The 16,991-nt window shown below is 39.5% G+C and overlaps 1 long non-coding RNA gene across 2 annotated transcripts; it reads left to right on the forward strand.

Annotated features, from left to right (window-relative positions):
- Window positions 1-7,637: 7,637 nt before the first annotated feature.
- Window positions 7,638-16,115, forward strand: LOC131982664 (uncharacterized). Of its 2 annotated transcripts, none has more exons than XR_009395413.1 (5): window positions 7,638-7,728; window positions 9,668-9,704; window positions 11,734-12,007; window positions 12,106-12,178; window positions 15,872-16,115. It is a non-coding gene; the product is annotated as an uncharacterized LOC131982664 (long non-coding RNA). The 2 variants fall into 2 exon arrangements; XR_009395414.1 differs by lacking the exon at window positions 7,638-7,728 and adding an exon at window positions 8,016-8,035.
- Window positions 16,116-16,991: the final 876 nt, after the last annotated feature.

The raw sequence follows: 16,991 nt of genomic DNA on the forward strand, positions 1-16,991 counted from the left end.
TTTCCTGTTTCCCCCGTCTCCAATTTTCTTTCACATTCTCTATTTCAAATGTCAAGTAGCAGCTGCCAGTGCCATGCCTTTGCCGGTCTACGCTCATAAATCTGGGCTAATTGTCCACCTCTCTTCCATGGTGTATAAATCTTTTCACTCACAAGAGCACTGGTGCTTTTGATGAATGTGCTGTTTCAAGAAAGCGTTGGATGCCAAGCGAGCTCCATTGGTGCACGTATAGTTCACACAAAGGCAGACAGTAAGGTGTTAAAGCTAGCAATAGATAGCATGTCTTTAATTATATTTAATACCTATTAATACATTTACTGTAGTAAGAAACAAAGAAGCCTTTACCCTGACTGCTGTCTGACCTGCTTTATTTTGAAAAATAAAAATACCTCGAATATCATATTAAATAGCTAGTTTCAAGTAATTGACTCAATAAAAGAAGAAAAGAAAGCAATGCTTTGAAGATTAAATTGTTCAGTGAAATATTTAGAGTTTCATTTAAAGTAATGAGCAGATGTTGAGGCTTGACTAAGCGTGACACTAGATCGTCTCATTGTCATAACAACGCATGAGTCAGGGCTGGTTTGAGACTAGTTGGTGTGTGTTTGCATGAGTGGATGTTTTGTTTAATGAGTGAAAATCAGCATTTTGTACAGCCACTAGCTAACAGTGGCTATTTTGTGCTTCATTAATACCAGCTGCTTGAATAGGTTCAGTTGATCTCCATGTCATCACACATTACCAAGTCAATCGTGCAGCTTGACTACTCGCTGGGAAACCAATCATAATCGATCTCCTCGCCTCACCGTAGGCAAGAAAGAGACAGAAACCCCCCGCCAGCTTGTCAAGTGCCAGAAACACTTCTTCAAAAAGACATCTTGATGACACTGTCCCTTGGCACACTCTGGGCATTTGTCCATCACTTTGAACAGTAAATGAAAGTACGACAGATGACATCAGTCATTATGAAAAGCCTGTCATGGCACCTTTCCATCGCAGCTCAGTATCAACTCCACCTGATACTTCACAGGTGACGATGGGAAATCTGTAGTCAGTCTCCAGCTGGCAAACAAAGGGAAAGTTGTTGCCTGAGCTTAGCTGATAAATGAAAAATTAATAGAGTGTGCGCTTAAAAAAAGATGCATCATTGTCTTAAACATTTGAAGTGGAAACACTCCCTGGTCTCTAAATTATCTTATCAACAACTGCAAGATGAGTTCTGAAAAGCACATTTTGCAGCACGGACACCTGCAGAGTCTTCTTAGAAGAATCTTAAAAAATAATGTTTGTATTTTTGCAGTGTGATATTTTAATTAAAAACCATCACATCATTATTAATCTGAATGTGTTAACTGAGTCTGCAAGGAGAACAATGTGACAGCAATGAAAGATCCGACTCGACGGTATAAATTGATGACCTCTGGACACAGGTACCTATGTGGACGCGCAGGGATAGTCTAAATCAAGATAGCCAAACAGAATGGGCCATTTCATTTTTTCATGTCAGTGGTGCAGGAGTTGCAACTGGCCCACAGGTCCTCCGCAGCTCCAGATGGCCGGTCCGTCCTTGAGTGGCACGAGCATAAAAGTGAAAGAAGCAGCCCTGTGGAAAGGTTGCTCGATCAAATCTCCAGACAGGCTGGAGGTCTACGTGGCAAAGAGCTCTCCTCAAACAACTACTTCTAAAAAAGGTAACATTTAGTAAGACACTAAACCCTCAGCTGGTCTGATGTAGCTGCTCAGTTGTTAAAAAATGCCAGAGAGGCTCATCTGTGTGAAGGTGAACAGTGTTTAATGTTGTGTTGATGCTCAGACAGGGATAATAGTCTACAGCATGCTAACAGTTCTGTGGAGCTTTTTTGGTGTAATCCATGTTCACCATGGAATCAAAAAAGTCAAATTTGGAAACCATGGAACCAATTATGCCTATGTAAAATTTTGAGCCAATCCGTCAAGTAGAGAAACTTGGAGAAAACTTGCTGGTGGCCCTAGATTAAAAGTAAGGGGATATGGATCCCATGGATATCTGTACAAAATTGAATGGCAGTAGCACCCCATTACAGTAGTTCGGAATAAATTTACACAAGTTCTTTTTCCGATACCAAGGCTCCTCCCTGCTAACATCTTTTTCTCCTCTTCCCCTCTTTTTTCTATCCTCTGTCACCCCTGAATGTGACATGCTACCTGCCAATTAGATCTTGCTTCCCATCCAGTCGATAGGAGTGATGTAGAGATGCGGGGTGCTGAAGCAGAGCCCTTGGGCGATGGCTGGGGTAAAATATGAGTGCCTTGCCAATCCTGATGAAATGCTGGAGTCGCCTGTTACGCAGTGTGCCTTCCCTGCCGTCATATATCACCCAGCAGTGCCATATCTCCTCCGACAGGTTCGGTAAATCTCTCACTGTTTTTACTGTTTAAACTGTTACTCATTGCTTATCTTGAGTCATTCTTCCAGGGCAGGTTGTGGGAGAACATTGTGGACATCATGTCTGGTGCTGAAGTGATGAAACTATAATTACAACTATCCAACATGTGATTTCACATGATACCTCAAATATTGTGGTACTTTGATATTTTGCATGGACATACTTTGCCAATACATGGGCACAAGGTATCGATATTTATCATATGAATTTTTAATATTGCAAATACAAATTAAACTTTTTGGTACAACAATAATAAAATCAATTGCTTTTTCAGTAGGAATAGGTTAATATACAATTTATTAGCCTACAGTTTAGTTAGTTTGTCAAAACCACTAGTAGCTTGTGGAGAAGTTCGCTATAGCATAACGTTAGGATTTTACTTCTGTCGGCTGCATTAACGCTTCTGTTATATTTGAATAATTATAAGAAGGCAGATCATGGCCAATGTGTTCTTCTCCACTGTAGCTTTTGTCTTTCCCACAGACAGACCTGAGACAGCACAGTTTGGTTTGTGTTCCCATAGAAACCAAAGCATGTTAAGGCTATATTATTTATCACTAAAACTTGATTAAAAATAAATACACACTGTGACCATGAAACTCTTTAACCAGAATACTAGCCGAGGCTTTTAAATGTTGTTGTCTTCTGCTATTAAATGTTAACCGTTATCTGGCATGGAGCATCAGCATCCCCTTCACCACCGGTGGTGCCCGGATAGAAACATTTCCAATAAACGCTGCCACACGCTCCTCTGACTCGGACATCATTCTTACTAAATGTTAAGAAGTGAATAATATCTCTCTTACTTTAAAACATTGTTTACCTCCTTCAACCAAAAGGTTGGGAAAACTTTTAAGTCTGTGCTCCAAATGTAAAATATTCACCAAACTTGTTTTGAATATATAACTATAAGTATTTTTGTTTTATAAACCTCCATTGCTGCATATTCCTGTAATGTGTCTATTTCGCTCCTGTTGTTATTTGTAATGGTGCACTTTGCTAATAAAGCTGACTTTAGCGGGAAAAAAATCCTCTTTTTGGCCGTATTGTGCCCTTTGTTGTCGTAAACTCTTGAGGCGAGCCATCTAAATCAGGTATATATTAGGGCGTGGTATTTAAATGGCGCTTGTTTCGAGCCGCCACATTTATCAACAGCCGATCATTCTTACGCCGTGATTGGCGAGATACAATTGTTTGATAAATCCCACGTGAACCCTCTCATAAGACAATAATATATACGCTCAGATCTGCGCTCGTTTGATAAATGAGGACCAGTGTGAATCACAATCTTCGAATAAGACTTGTCCTGTCCACATCATTGGTAACTGGCCAATAGAACTCGGGTGCGTGTACGTCTATTTTCTGGAAGGGGCAGGCTCAACCCAAAAAGAATGAAAATTGGAGTTATTACAGAAATCGGGGCTCATTCTGACTGGGATCCTGCGAGAGCTGTGTCAGTCTGAGTCCAGCGCTGCATAACTTTACCTGTGACCTAAATAAAGGCCTGCATTGAAACCAGTCTTTTTTTCTCCAGTTGTGTTTAATCTTGGGCTTCCAATCAATGAACCTAAAACCTTTCAAACATAATCAAAGTGGTGTTCATTTGTGAAGATTATCCTGTTGAACAAAACGCGTAAGCATCAGAAACGTGTGTTTATCGCAGAGCTTGTTTTCTGTGATGAAATCCAAAATCCAATGCAAAGATCCCATGGGCCATACAAGACCTGTCTAGATTGTACCCCGTCTCTCACCCAATGTCAGCCTGGACCCAAGTTCAGATAAGTCATTAATGATAATAAATGAATCTTTTATACGATTTCATTATCATTTAACAGTTACTTTACGTTAAAATGTCCCAGCTGCTGAAAGGCTGCATAACTTTTTGTACAAGTTGCATTGTTTAAATAGCCGTATATACGTTTGCATTCAAAGTTGGATCATGCAGACCAGGGATGGGCAACTTAAATTCTGGAGGGGGCCACAATTTTTTATCGACACTAACAAAGGGGCACATATAGGACTGTGCACTATCACCGGATATGATGAAACTGCAATTTTAAATATGTTGTGCAGTAACTTAACATATTGCATGCTCAAATGCATGTATAACACTATAAATAGGAATACAAAAGGTTTGAAGCAAATAAAAAACAACCACTTACTGTGATTTCTTTTTTTTAAGTGCAAGAACAGCAGACCAACATTAATTGCAAGAAGTAATTTTGTGCATTTTTACACTGTACTTTTAAGATTTCATGCTCAAATGCATGTAGTTGCACTGAGGGCCACTTCAAGTAAGGTTGCGGGCCGTATGCGGCCACTGGGCCTCCAGTTGCCCATCCCTGATATAGACTATAATACAGTTCAGTATGTCAGGAACATGCAATATGTTAAACACGTTTTAATGCAGTCTGTCTGCTTGAAAACTCCTTTTTCCCATGCTGCAGTAATAAAATATTGAAGTGAGATGAACAGACTGAAAACTTTATCTTGACGGTGATTGGGATTGGGGACACAATAAGCGGTTGAATAAAGGAAATAAATTACAGATAGAACAGATATTATTCAAAAGGAAAAGCACACCCCTTAGAATGTCTATTAGTCCAAGCGAACGCTGAACAAGATATTTTGATGTGAACAAAATATTACAGTTAACTCTGATGAACTGAAAACACAATGTGAACGGGTCAAAGTTCTAGGAAACCACACAGTGCACTGTGGTAACAACACAAGCCATGCTCCACACACTTCTGCTCAAAGAAAAACAAAATGTTATCGATTTCCCTACTTAATTCAAACTAGTCTCCCCCTCACTTGTGTACTACAGACACAGTTTGTCCATACAAGTCAATTATATTTGTTTGTGTGTCAGTAGGAGTGTGTATGTATAAGCTGGTGTCTGCAAGAAAAGAAGGTATCAGCAGCAGTAATCTAATTATCCTGACACTAAGTGAAGGGCACACAGGGATTAGGGAGGTTAAGTACTGCCTTCCATTAGTGGTCTGACACTTATCACCCCTATCAATTCATTATCTATAATTATACCCGATATCAGCTGAAAAGACTAACAAATTCTGCTGGAGTGCAAGAACCCAAAACTGTGCTGTATATACTTTCAGTGTGTTGACTGTAAGATGCTTGAATCCCTGAAATAGACTCATTTTCACACTCAACAACAGGATGCACTGCAGCAGGGGAAGCTGGGGATTAAGCTGAATTGTCACTCGGGTTTGTATCGGTGCACGATCCGGGTATGAGAGTCAGAGTGAGTGGGAGGTGAAAAAAAAAATGGAAGTCGCCCTCAGGTGCAGAGGGGTCTACTTAGCACATGAATAATGTAATGCAAAAGCTGGTGATTTACTCTACAGTAAACACAAGGTTTTGACAGAATGTCTTGAGATGGCAACTGTTTGTAGGTCATTGTGTGCTGTGACACCTACTTACTTTGCTTGCATGCTTGTGTGCACGTTGGCGTCTGGATGCAGCTGTCTGAGTACATGCCATCAAATGTATGTTTAAGTGTGAACCCTGTGTGAGGTGCTGGCTGAGCTCATCACAGGTGAGGGCCGTGTGTGGGCTGCTGTCACCTGTCCTCCATCACTCCTCCTCCCCCTGCCTGTCCCCGAATCTCACGGCTGTTTCATGTCATTCATTAATAGATGCCCCAGGGCCAACAATAGCTCACTACCGCCTTTTATTACTGTCACTTCACTCTCAGAGCCGTCAAGGTCAAATCCGCTTCACTGTCGTTCACCTGTCACACTCAGTGTGCTGACATTTGTGTTATGGGGAGCAGGAAAGAACGCATGTGTGTCTAAAGAAGAGGAAGAGGAGGGAAGAGAGAAAGAGACAGAATGACAAAGAGAAAAAGGAAGGGAAATAATAAAATGTCAGGAGAGTTGCCATGTGAACAGATGTAGTCTGTTCTCTGTCCTTGATTAACCGTGATGAGTATGGCTCCTGTGAGAATACAATATGTAAGTAAAAATATAAAGGCAATCTGTTTCCTGGGGAGGAGTTTTAATCACAGGATCATTGGGTTTTTGGAAAGAAGTGATCAGTTTCTGAGACAGTTGAAGACCTAATTAAATTAAATCTTGCATCTGCCACAAACTGAAGGTATTTAACTTGAATACTATTTCCTTTAGGATCCATTATGCATAAAGAAAGTACACTGTAAAAAGTGGGATTGGGGTTAAACAATATTTAATAAAGAACTATTAGTAACCTATACATCTATCTATAAAAGCAAGAAGCGTCTGTGTGTGTGTGTATGTGTGTGTGTGTGTGTGTGTGTGTGTGTGTGTGTGTGTGTGTGTGTGTGTGTCTAGGGCATATCTCGCTGCCTGTTAGTCAGACTGACCTAAGATTTCATATGTGGCGTCCGCATGGCACGAAGGTGTGCATCCACGATTTCGAAGATTTTTGAATTAATTTTTCAAAATATCATTATTTACGTAGGACGTGTTGCGGCATTGCACTGTTTCTGATCGGACGCCTTTTAGGGGAGCTCCGCCCCATTGTGTGATAGGCCTACACCTGGTCAGTAACACAATTCGCTCTGGATTTCCACAACTGACTCATCTCATCTGTAAGTCTATTTAGCCTACCTATCTTTCGGAGTTTTAATGTGCGCTACAAGGTTCGATTTTCCAATAATATTCTCATAGTTTCCAGCCAATATCAATGTTCAATGTGTATGTGCTGGATGGTGTGAGTACCTTATGAAAAGTAAGTGTTTTATGGAGTTGCAGACGTTCTGTTATTCACATCCATCTGTTTGTGCTGCATGTAAACTTATTCCCTCCTATATCTGTGTCTGTATGTCTAACCATGTTGAATGATTATGTTTCTTTTTCTTAAAATAACTATTTCTGTGTCTCTTTATATCTCAGTGTACATCCATGTATTACCCAATATACACTTTGTATATTAACACTACGCAAGAGTATTCACACACAACCTCATTTGGCCAGAATTGAAAAATCTACTTAATCTCCCACTATACGAATACATAGTTAATAATGACAAAAAATAGGTGTCATTTGAAATTCAAATTGAGCTGATTCAATACATTTAAATTATTTATTAATCACATTTTACACAGTTTTGATTGAATAAAATATGCTGTGAGTAGAATTTAATTATATTTTATAAGGAATGTGAAAGATGCAGAAAACTGACAGATTTTACTGATTGGGAGGTCTTTGGTTCACCTTCCACTTCCGCCCAATGCATACCACATACCACATACCAGTCACCGCACCTCGACGGGGAAGGGCAAACCTCCACCCGCCTAAAGGTAAGACATGTTTTTTAGTTATTGTTGGGAAACAAACAATTTGTAAATAAGTTGACGTATGTTAACCCTTGTTTTGTGTTACAGCTACGTAGGCCTATCAAACATGCCAGCTTTACTGTCAAAATTAAACTATAACCTTTTTAGTAAAAGCATGACATGGATTGAAAATGCAGTGTTGTTGTCTGTGTTTACAGCTTCCCCTTTTGTTTTGCATATAACTTTCCCGACCTACCACCCCTCCCCCATCTTAATACCGCAGAGTGCAAAGGGTAGACAAACGTGTTTCTTTTTTTTTTTTTTAACTCAGGTAAGTAAAATCACAATTTTCTTATTTCTCGGTCGGAGTAACTTTACGGTACAGCTGCGTATTTAAAATGCTGCCTTTAGGTCAGTAAATTAACAGTAGAGTGCGGTTAATGAGCTGCCAGAGAGAAATCTTACGTTAGTCCTTTACATATTTAAAACTGTACGCTGGCATGTCATGCTCACTATGTATCTAAATGCTACGATATATCCACCTTTTCCTCATAATATAGTTAATATATAAGCCAAAAGGCCAACGGTGTGTATCTAGGGGCCAGTGTAAATCTCAATTATGTGCCAGACATGAAAAGAGAGGCCAAACTGACACGGGAGAAAATCGACCACAGAAGCTAAAACCACAAATGTTTTTGGTTTGAAAAAAGTTTGCGTTGCTTTGCCCAGGAGCTGATTTTATTAGCTGAACGGAACCTTAGTCATTGGGGGCGCCATAAAGCGGTGCACAAGCATGACGCCGTTGTCATGACACCAGTTGTTGTGTTTTTTGTGTAAACAACGTGGGTAACGTTATTAATATCTTTGCTCATAACTAACGAGAGCTGTGGTCGCTGGAATGGGACAGCTACAGAGTTTTCCAAACAGACGAATACTCAGTCAAATTAAGCCATATACTTTATTTATTTTTTATTTTCGATTCTAATAAAATAGTTTTGATTTACAAGTTGCGATTCGCTACAGCGTCTACAGTTTACACCCGTCATCTCCGCTTCAAAACAATACTTGTATCAGTCCTGCTCCCTTGTGTGTGTGTGTATGTGTGTGTGTGAGAGAGAGATTCACAAAGTATAAGAACAGTATTGTAGCGTAACTGTATCCCTAATCGGACACTGTTCGGCTAAGATTCTATCAAAATGTGAAATTAACTACTAATATAAATTAATTAAATTGTGTGAAACTAAAGTCTAACTTCTTATCTTTCGAACCGTATATTGTTTTAACCGTGTACATTAGCCTCGGGTTTACCAGAGTCGGCTAAAGAACGCTAACGCCGGTGAATTAGCCGTGCGCTAACTCTATCCCAAATAAACACTTGGGTCTCCTCGCTGTAAAACAATGAGGACCGTGAGTTTTTACCAAATAACCAAATAAATATCACCGTTGTCAACACACCCGGACCTTACTTCTGTCCTTCTCAATAAAATACAGTAGAGTAAAAATACAGATGCACTTTTAACCCATAAGAACCCAGACCCATTTATGCTTTAGAGAAAATTTTAATATTACCCCTAAATGTCAAAGATCTGTGATGTGACATGTCACATTGGGTGTTTATGGTATTTATTTTTATGATATTTCTTATTTTGATATAAATAAACTTGACACCTTTTCTGCTTAAAGAAACACACATTTGCCTTTTTCTCTGCATCTCCACAACATATATTAAAATTGTGACATTAATAGTGGTGTTCAACAACAAATTCTTTATCAGATTTGCTTTTACAGTCTCTACTCTTTTACATCACTTACATGGTCCATGCATATTTTTATTGTACATTATTTTGATCAGTTTTGCTTCAGAATTTTGTGATGGCAATTAAGTTAATAGTTAATTTGTGGTTGAAACTGTTAAATGTGAAACTATCCAATTTAGTTAGAGCTAATATGAATTTCTTTCCAGGTACATGAAGGATCCATGACTGAAATTGATCAGACAGGTATGTATCACATGCACTAGTAAATATGCTCTGATACCACATTTCACATACATTACATGTTGTGTAAAGGATTGTACACTGTTTTCTATGAACTACTAGATTTGTTTGATAGCAGATTGTGGGAATGTTAAAAGCCTGTAGGTAGGTCCAACCAGAATTTTGAAATGAAAGCAGCAGAAAATATATGGTGTTAGTGTGGTATTAGCACTTTTATTTAAGTAAGGAATGTAAATGCCTTTTCCACCACTTATTTTGAGGCTATTCCTGGTTGCTAAGTGTCTCTTTGAGTAACTTTTGTAGGAAAAGGCTAGGGCAGGCCCTGACACTTTCAGCCTGTGCACAGTAGGCCTGTTCTGTAATCCATCCAAGCCCATAGTTCATAGTGCTGTTGGTGCGTATGAAGTGTGCTTGTTCTGCCATCTTAAAATGTACACAAACCAAACTTAGATGGTGTAGCGAAGAAATCCGTAAGGAAGTTTATCCGAAATGGCATATTAATATTTAACCTTGTATAATGTGCCTTAATAAATAAAAGAAACATTGTAGCCAAGGTCATATGCTGCTTGAGGGAACAAGATTTATTGAACCAATATATGCTATATTATTATATGCTGAACTTTAAATGGTTCATCAATTACTCAGAAATCCTGCAAAACATTTGGCACACGGCACTAAGCCTATTACCCTATTGCTTATAGATTGTAACTTAATTATGTTACATAAAACAAATAGGAAGTAATGCAATTATAATGTTGTGTACACTGCAAGGAAAGAGCCTGGCACTCAGTCCTATAAACACCTTAGTCATTTTGACTTTAACAGATTCCAAACAAGAAGTCCAACAGCAGCGACTGTCAAAGGCATACTTGAGGTGTGTCTTTCTACCTCAGTCTCTTTTTATTTTTATGCCATTTTGAGTCCGTATGAACTCTCACACTCGCTACAAGCACTACAGCTGAGCGCACGGGTGACATCAGGTCAGATAAGCACATGAGGGTTCAATTCTTCGAAATAAGTCAGCCTAGGCAGCTGATGTTCCTCTTATTTCAGTCAGAACACTACTGAATAAGTTGCCCAGGACAGCTTCCAAGAAAAGTTGTTTGGGGCTTCACGCATGAATGTGATTGTTAAAATGATGATCATGTGTGATCAGTGTGACTTTGAAGTATCTGTTTGTATGCTCCAGGAAATTAAGGATTTGTCACCAAACATCAGTGTGCAGAGTAAATGCTTTCTCATTTTTATCTCTAAGTCTTTATTTCACGCGTTAAATGAGGATCATTATAATAAATCTTCACATTGTTTTCTCTTTAAAACCTGTTTTTGAGTAAAGACGAAAAGCAATTTACTGTTCCAAATAGTTTCAAACATCTGGCACACTATTAGTTTCTTAAGTCTGCTCAGAAACTTGGGTTGTTAGCAATGTTGTCGTAATTAAATCACTGTTTCTTCATTCATACGGCAGTGCTCATTATCCTTGCTTACCACCATCTCTTTTTTGAAGGCCTCGTGACAAGTAGGTCTGTCTCTGCTGAATTTCATGCTCAAACCAGAGAAAAAATGCCTCTTTGGTGTTATGAGCAATTTGGGTTGCATTTAACAGAGAATAACTCTGTTGGTAGTGACGTTTGAGGTTGTCATGCTTTTTTTTTGAAGGGTAGAAATGTTGTTCAAGCTGACTTCATCCCTTGTCTCATGAATGTGGGGGATGAACGAGCAGACTAGAGTAAGGCCCCAGGGGGGAAAAGTATGACATCAAGCATTATATCTAGGCTAAAAGTTGGTCAAACTGCTCACAGAGAACATCAGCAAATACTGCAGGAACTTTGGACTTAACTGGAGCTCGCAGGAAACTTGTACAATGTTCAGGACAGGCTGACAGTCAATTATCAGCATCTTTTTTCTCCACAGAGTTCCTTTTGTATATATATTCTCAATTCCAATTCCGGACTTGAAAAGGAGACCATTTTTCCAGACAGTGATTTCCTGCAATATCTCGTCTCCCCGTGTCTGTGTGTGTTTTTAACAGGCAGACCCATGGGGTTACAGTCTTGCAAGCCTTGCAACTCCTGCCTGCAAAGTAAGGAGGAATGCAGAGCGGCTGGTGGCTGCTCGTGTGTGTGTGACGACTGGAGATATTGCTCTGAACACTGCTGTGACATCTGCTGCCAGATGTGTGTGGACGTGTGCTCTGGCTTGTGTTCAGGAGACTGCAGCTACACCTTCTGTACCCTCTTCCTCAGCCTGGCACAGAACTGTGTCTCATATTTTACCACCCAACAAACTGAAACATCAGGCACAACGTAAGTCTGCTATTAATAATGTCACTATAATAATGATTATCTTTGCATTTACTTCAACTAACATAAATCTAACCTGAATGTTTTTATCTGTTTTACAGATACACAACGGCATGCCTAATGAACACAGACTTGTGACCAAACTGAAAGTGTGAACTGATTTAAAAATACCAGGTAAATTAATTTTAGTCACACAGAATGTTTTGTTCGCTTCAGACTCTTGACATATGCTCTGGGATTTTAATGCAACTGGGTCCTTTATTTCATAAAAGACAAAATTAATGCCAATTTTAGCTGCACTGTAACTAAATGAGAAGATTTTTCATTTAAGCCATTTAATCCACACTGACCTCTAAAGTTCCTGCCAAGCGTACTATGGAATAGATCCAGCCATTTGTATTGTTCGCTGCCGAGTGTATTTCAGTGATAGTACAAGTGCATTTCAGTGGTAAAGAGCTCTTTGATCCCAAGACATTTTGACAGTAACATAAGTCTCAATGCATTCAACTAGAAAACAATATTCCCCCTCTAGCTTAAGGGTCAAAACAGGCCTGTGTATTAAGTTATCCCGCATTGACCTGTCAGTGGTAAATGTATTTTAAACCTCTCTATCACATTGCCAAGCTGAGGTTTTTGTGCAAAATTGATTTTGCTGTGCTCGTTCCCTTTTTTTTTAGTTCACAAGAAACAGTATATCAGTTTGAGCATAAAACACATTGTCTTTGGCCAGGTTCAATTGAATATATGTCAAAAAAAGCTTTGCAAGTCATCGTATTCTGTTTTATTTATGTTTTAAACCATGTCCCAACTATTTTGTAATCTGGCTTTTAGGTTTGAAGAGACATTGTGCAACTCAATGTGGTAGTTCTGGATCTGCATAACTCCCTACTAATCCAGAAATGGGCAAATAGCTAGACAATAGGTGAGCTGAGTTTGGCCAAACGAAGCCCAGTTACTGAAACATAATGGGCACGCATAGCTTTAAGCCTTGGTGTAATTTAAATGGGTCAGTTTTATAAAAATGAATTCCTGTACAATTGTCGTTAGCATCAAACTTAACAAATGAGACCAGACTGTTTTTTGTACCAGGCTGTATTTCTGCTGTAAAGTTAGGCATTTTAACAAAGGGGTCTATGAGGATTTACTCGCTTTTGGAGCCAGCCTCAAGTGGCCATTGAAGGAACTGCAGTTTTTCGGCAGATCCACATTGGCTAACTTTTTATGCACTTAGATTTCCTTGATGAGGAAATGGGGGAAACTGCAATGGATGGGAGATAAATACTTGTTTGGAAAATGTGGAAAAGCCTCCATTGCAGTAAAAGGGAGAAAAGTACACTGTGATGAAGAGATGTAAGGATATGAAAATTTCATATCACAGTGATTGTGACCAATATTATCAATATTTTCACATATTGTTAAATGTGTTCAAAATATTCAAAAAGTAATGAACACACACACTGAAATCTTTTAACCAAGTTTTATTTGAAAAAAAAAACAAAAAAACTTTTCTTTCCATTCACTGCTTAAGACTAGATCTAGTCTTACAGATTCAAGAACTGGTTCAGAAAGAAAACTCACTGTTTTATGTACCTTAAGTAGAAATCAAATGTGCATATGAAAGCAACACTACCATTTTATGGCCACCTTGTGGCAATAAAAAAACATATTAAACAAAGTTATGTGGATGTATGCAACCCCTTTCATAGTGCAGTCTGGTGTTGTGGAACGAAGTGGGAGGAGACGATAGTGACGTGCGACAGAGCAGCAGCGGTGCTGTACAGTAGCACAGTGCTAATGGGCTGCACACTTAGCTCTGTAGAAGTACAGTATGTGTTCACTTAGTGACCTCCATTTGTTTACAACAAGCACCGCAGTTAACGATGCCGGTTTGTTAACAATCAGCGGCAGACACCATGTGTACAGTTAGCGTGCTTGTTTGTTTACAATAGGTGGCGGATGCTGTCCACAGTTAGCAACGGCGGCCGCAGCTCTTGTGCAGCTGTAGAACAGTGAGGAAATGAAACGGTGTGTCTGTCTCTGACACAGTAGTACTAACCGTCTGGAATTTACCGCGGTTTATCGTCATACCTTGAGTCAGTGATAGAATGTATTTGTCATGATTTGTATATTCATCTAACATACACAGCAGCTGGTATGCTTTATGATTACAGGACTTTTTAGAGACAATCATACCGGGACGTTTGATTAACTGGGGAAAAGTACTAGGACAAGAGATGAAGTTAGCAGTATGTAGGTTAAACTGTTTTGAGTTACCAAATGTAAGTAGTTTAGAGATGTAGGAGGAGCATTGTGGGAGAAGACATCATTCTGAGTGCAGTAAGTGTATTTTGGGAGCACGAGAGACAATCATGAAATTGAGCTGCCAGTTTGGAGGGGGAAAGGTCTTGACCAGAACCATTAGAGAAGCAGAATGAACGCCTCTCAAGATTTCTGAAAGTGATGGTCTGGGGATTGTTTGTGTTAATTGAACAATTTTCCAAGTGAGAAGGAATGGCATCGTGGTCTGAGATGGGGATGCAGAGGCCAGCGGGACAGAGTGGGAAGGAGTGGATGCGAAGCAGGGGGGCAGACAGATCGAGGGTGTGACCCTTTATTGTGGCAGTTTCTATTTGGAAAGTAGACATGACATGAGATGTTAAGTGAATAAGCTTTAGAAAAATCAAAAGCCAGCTGCTCTTAGAGTGTGCATGAGTGCTGAAGCCAACAAGCAGCAAAATGTTCTTCTGTTGGTGTATTAATAGGAGCAATGCACATTGATTTATGTTCAAGACGGGCCGACCTTAAAGCATGTAATGAATAAATCCAGTCATACAGTACATGTAAAACAAGACATACATTTAACTGAATTAATGTAACAATAAAACAAAGACTACAGTGGACAAAACAAGCAATTATAGTGGCAGTATAAACAAATATCTGCATAGACAGGTCATTGAGAAACTATGAGCATAGTTTGGAGAGATAATTTAGTTGAGAAAGCAGACTGGAGCCTGGAGGTAATTAAATGAGAACAGATTAGAAGAACTGAGGGTAGAGTTGGTTTGTACGATGATGCTCAAAAAGGTTGATGCAATGGACGTGAGTCAAACCACACTTTCCCAAATGTGCGATGACAAATTTACAAGTAAAGTTGTTTTGTAAAGTATTGTGAGTTTTTGTCTAGTATATACGCAATTAAACAAGTTTAACTAGCCTCCATCATTGCAACTATCATTGTAAAGCCTCAAGTTTGACATTTTTTTAAATCCAGAAGTGACCACGTTGAAACGAGATGCTGGTTAGCAGCCCAGCGGGGATCAGGTATCTCATAGCAAATACCAAAAGCTACTTCTTCTTCTTTTAGACAGTTGTAATCAATGCACCCGCTAGATGACCTACAGATCACTGACTTTACAACACTAATAGACAATAGGTGGATACATAAAGGTCGTTAGGAAACGTACAATTTATTGCTATGGTGTTGGATTTAATTAGGCTTTTTAGGTGTACCTAATAACTTGGTAACTCAACATAATAACTGGTGTCATGAATCTAAATCACTTATAAATCTATGCTCTGCCATGCGGAATGTATATTCATTATTCAAGCATTATGCATGACTTCACTGCATTCATAGGGTCATGTTGTACTAACAAACAACACAATGGTTGTTTTCTACTTGCAAAAACACTTGAATTTCAACTTGCACACAAAACCAGAAGCAGCATGAAATTCCATAGAGCTAGTTTGACCCACAACATAACCTGCAGACAACAGCATGGTCCAGTGAAATCTTGATATCTCTCCTTTACATCAGATTGATTGACAAGCGAGTATTGAAGCGAGTTTGACTGCTTCCTTCCACAGCGGCTGTGGAGCCGAGCTATCTGCTGCTGTCTAATGAGGACGGAGATAAGAAGCGCACACACTTTGACAACGGGTGTGAAAAGACCTGTCTGCAGAGCGGCAGTGTGTATGAATGCATGTGGATTTGTCAGTTCAAAGTTTATGAAATTTTTTGTGTGTAAAGACAAATGTATGATTGTTAATAGGCTATTGTGGAATGGAATATGTGACGAATAAAGTTTGAGCATGACATGCTGACGGACTGCTATCACTAGTAGTGTTTGTATGTTTTCTATTTTCAGAACAATTGCCCTTAAAATAAGCTCAAGCTTATCGCCGCTATCATGGCTGAACAACAGCTCTGCGAACAAAACAAGTATTCCTGGGTCGCACCTGTGTGACGGCAGAGATGGTACCCTACTTAACACTTCTTGCCACCTCTCCACTTCCATGCTGCACCTCATTTCGTGTGGATGGATTTATTTCTCCTGTATCCGGATGTTTGGTCACAAAAAAGGGCCGCTGCTCTCCCCATGTTCTCCAGTACAGCACTCTTTGAGAGACAAACAAGATTCCCTGACATCAACCAAGCTAAAGTGTTGCATTTTTCACATCTGGGAGATTAAACTGAAGTGTAGAAATGGCCTTATCCCCGCATGCAAGCAATACTTTAAAGCACTTGTTAGATGTCTGCAAGATTGTTTTGCACTTTGAGGCAAACAAAAATATAATTTGCTTGCACACAGTGTACAATCTGATATCTCTTTGTGAGATAAGGGCGCCTGAGGACATAAGGTGCTATTTGCTTCCACTGAATTAGACCTTTTTATTATCCTCCATGAAATTGCAAGTTTATGGAAATTTTAATGATCGAGTGAGCCATGTCCCCACATCAAAAGGTGCTTAGAATGAGGTCTTACAAGGAAAATCTGACAACACGGAGAGTATGATGGGCTGCATTGTGTCCCTGACTGTACCCGTCTCTGCTTCTATTTTTTTTTCTTCCCAGTCCCCGTGGACACTGCAGTGCATTCAGTCCAACTCAAATTCACATCCCTCTCCAACACAGAGGATACGCCACATGGCCTAGTTTACTCCTTCAAGTGACCTTATCCTCCCAAAGGTTTGCAGGTCTATATTT

This window comes from Centropristis striata, chromosome 13, assembly GCF_030273125.1.
Source record: "Centropristis striata isolate RG_2023a ecotype Rhode Island chromosome 13, C.striata_1.0, whole genome shotgun sequence".
NCBI lineage: Eukaryota > Metazoa > Chordata > Actinopteri > Perciformes > Serranidae > Centropristis > Centropristis striata.